The sequence below is a fragment of the Gossypium arboreum genome, chromosome 11 (genome assembly GCF_025698485.1).
Source record: "Gossypium arboreum isolate Shixiya-1 chromosome 11, ASM2569848v2, whole genome shotgun sequence".
In the NCBI taxonomy this organism is placed as follows: Eukaryota; Viridiplantae; Streptophyta; class Magnoliopsida; order Malvales; family Malvaceae; genus Gossypium; species Gossypium arboreum.
In genome coordinates this window covers 31384856-31387914 of record NC_069080.1, presented here as the reverse complement: position 1 = coordinate 31387914, position 3059 = coordinate 31384856, and the positions used below count along the sequence as shown (strand labels likewise).

Here is a 3059-nt window from a genome sequence, read left to right as displayed (position 1 = left end):
ATAGCACTAAGTGTGCGGATTCACTATATGCTCTTGTATTACAATTGGCACTGAGTGTGCGACATTATCGAGTTAATCCCGACAGCGAATCGGGTAAGCACCTCGAGCTCATGACGAATAGAGAATACGCTCATGCTTGGGGTTGAATTTGGTAAGCCTTAAATCTATGTGATGATTGAAATTGTATGGTTGTGCTGGAAAATGAGTTAATGTGTAAAATGTTTCGATTATCTTGTTGTGTAGAATATGAAATGTGGATGTATGACTTGGTACGAGATTGGACCGAAAGGTCCGAGGTATTATGGTATAGACTCGATATGGACGAGTACCTAGCCTCATTTGTTGTACATGTAGTAGTAACTTTATCAAGGATTAATGAATGCTTATGACTTACTGAGTTGTAAACTCACTCGGTGTTTTTCTTGTCACCCATTTTAGGTCTCTCGGACTCGTATTGTTTATGCGTGATCGGGGCCGTCGTTGGAGTCATCACACCGCTGAAATCTTGTGGTATTGTTTTTGTTGTTGAAGAACATTTGGCATGTATAGGCTATTTTGTTTTGTCGAATTGTGGGTTGTAAACTTTAAGCCATGTGAAAATGGCCTATGTGGTCATCGAGTGGGATGCTAGAACCTATAGCCACGAGTCTTAGAAACTCTAATTTCGATATGGTGCCCATAATTTGTGTCATGTATGATGGATGATTAAGGCCAAGGAAAGATTCATGAAATTGGCATAGTCTACTGCAGTAACTGTTGCGGACAGCAGCAGTGAGATGAGATTGAAAAATCACTAAAAATAGTAGAAGTAGAATTAAATAGTGAGTAAATTATGAAATTGCACCTTGATGAATCTATTTTTATATGGACGAAACGAAACGACCATATGAGCAGTATATTGAGAGATATTAAAGTTCTCGTGAGACAGGGCCAGAACGGTTTCTGGGACCCCTTTCGTGACTTTGAAAATTTTCCATAAATTATCCAGAAAGAATTAGGAGTCATACCTTATATGTACAGATTCCATTTTGAGTCTAGTTTCATTAGAAACAAACGGCACCAGTATTAAAGCCCTGTACAGAGAGATATCCAAGTTGTAACGCACGAAGGTCAGAGCAGTCGATCCCTGTAATATGGGTGACTTTAACTAATAAACTGTACCAATTGGCCCAACGAAAAATTCTAAAAATAAATCCATGGATGGGTATATGAGTCTAAATTCAGGGAAAATTTACGAAACCAGTTTCTGAGTTTTGAAACTCGAGATATGATTTTTAAGGCGACAGTGACGCAGTTTTCCAGCCTGACTGGTAATGTCAAATTAGTTGGTATCTTGAGAGGATTTGGTCGTTAACCTCTCGTGTCCGACACCGGCGTCGGTCACGAGTTAGGGGTGTTACAATTCTAGCAACTTGTCTTCCTGATGCTGCTCGATTGGTTGGCCATTGGTAATTGTTGCTGGAAATTCTTTCAGTGAATTCGTAAGCCTCATTATAAGACTTAGAAAAGAGAGCACCATTAGCAGAAGCGTCCACTACCATCCTCGTGTAAGCATTGAGACCATTATAAAACGTCTCAAGTTGGATGCAATGTGGGATTCCATGATGAGGGCACTTCCGTAATAATTCTTTGTACCTTTCCCATGCCTCATACGAGGACTCATCATCCATTTGTTGGAAAGTAGTGATCTCGTTCCTCAACTTAGCATTCTTTCTAGACGGGAAATACTTAAGAAGGAATCTTTCTGCTAACTCTTGCCATGTGGAAATTGAATTTGGTGGCAATGAATTCAACCAGGCTCGAGCTCTATCCCTTAGTGAATACGGGAACAGCTTCAATTGTAATGCATCTTTGGGTACTCCAGCTAACTTGAAAGAATCTCTCACTTCCATAAACAGTCTTAAGTATAGGTGAGGATCTTCGGTAGGCATTCCACTGAATTGGCCCACTGTCTGAAGCATCTGGACCATGACTGGCTTTAACTCAAACTGTTGTGCCTCGATTTCGGGTCTTCTAATACCCGAATTAAGATCATGAAATATTGTCATGGCATATTGTCTTAAAGCTCTATCCCTATCATCAGTAATATGAATAGGATTTTGAGCAGGGTTTGTTCCGTTTCCTTGATTTGGATTTTCAAAGTTCATTTCTTTGGTCCTTCTCTAACTTGCTTGTCTTCTTCACTGTCAGAAAGTTCGTTCAGTCTCAGGGTCTATAGGGAGTAAATCGATGATTCAGTCAATACTCATAAACACCTGAAATAATCACATAAAAATTAATTAAGTTAGAGTTTAAATAGAAAACTAAACCAAAATGCAAAACTAACAAATTCACAAATAATGACTTTTTTAAAGAAGTTCCCCAATAACGGCGCCAAAAAACTTGGAATGACGGAAATGTGAAAGTGTGCACAATCGCAACAAGTAATAAAGTGACAAGTAAATGTCAAGTTATCGTACCCACAAGGAATGTGAAAAGAACTATTTATGAATGTTATTTAAAACACTTTGGTGAAGAAAAATATTTTGTTTGAAGAGGGTGATTAAAAACTAAGATTTTAAACTAAGTAAACTAAATAAATAAATCTCAAATGCACGATTTCAAAATACGAGTTTAATCAAGATGACATAATTGTGTTAGATTAATTACATTTCTTATCTTAGAATTATTAAACTCATGTTTATATTTTTACGAATAAATTCACGGCAACTCGATAATTTGCTAACTTATGAACATACTTACCTACCAAAATCCATTCATCTCTTGGACATATCTCTATGTCAATTCAATCGATTAAACAAATCTTAATAGGCAAATATGTTATAGCACATACATACTTATTAAATTGAAATAATCTCTTAAACATATCCCTATGTCAATTCAAACAATTAACTCGATTTAATAAGCACATAAAAGACTATTTGAGGTAACAAAGTGTCCTTACCTTGAAACAATTTAATCACAATAATCTTGCATGTTATGCAAGGCAATTGTATCATCATATACTGTTGCTAATTTAACCCTTAGCTACCTTAGATGATTGAGCATGCTCTGATTAA

General features: G+C 36.8%; 1 non-coding gene across 1 annotated transcript; it reads left to right on the top strand.

The window, feature by feature from the left end:
- Positions 1 to 1596: 1596 nt before the first annotated feature.
- On the top strand, positions 1597 to 1703 carry LOC128284638 (small nucleolar RNA R71). The gene has a single exon (XR_008275060.1). It is a non-coding gene; the product is annotated as a small nucleolar RNA R71 (small nucleolar RNA).
- Positions 1704 to 3059: the final 1356 nt, after the last annotated feature.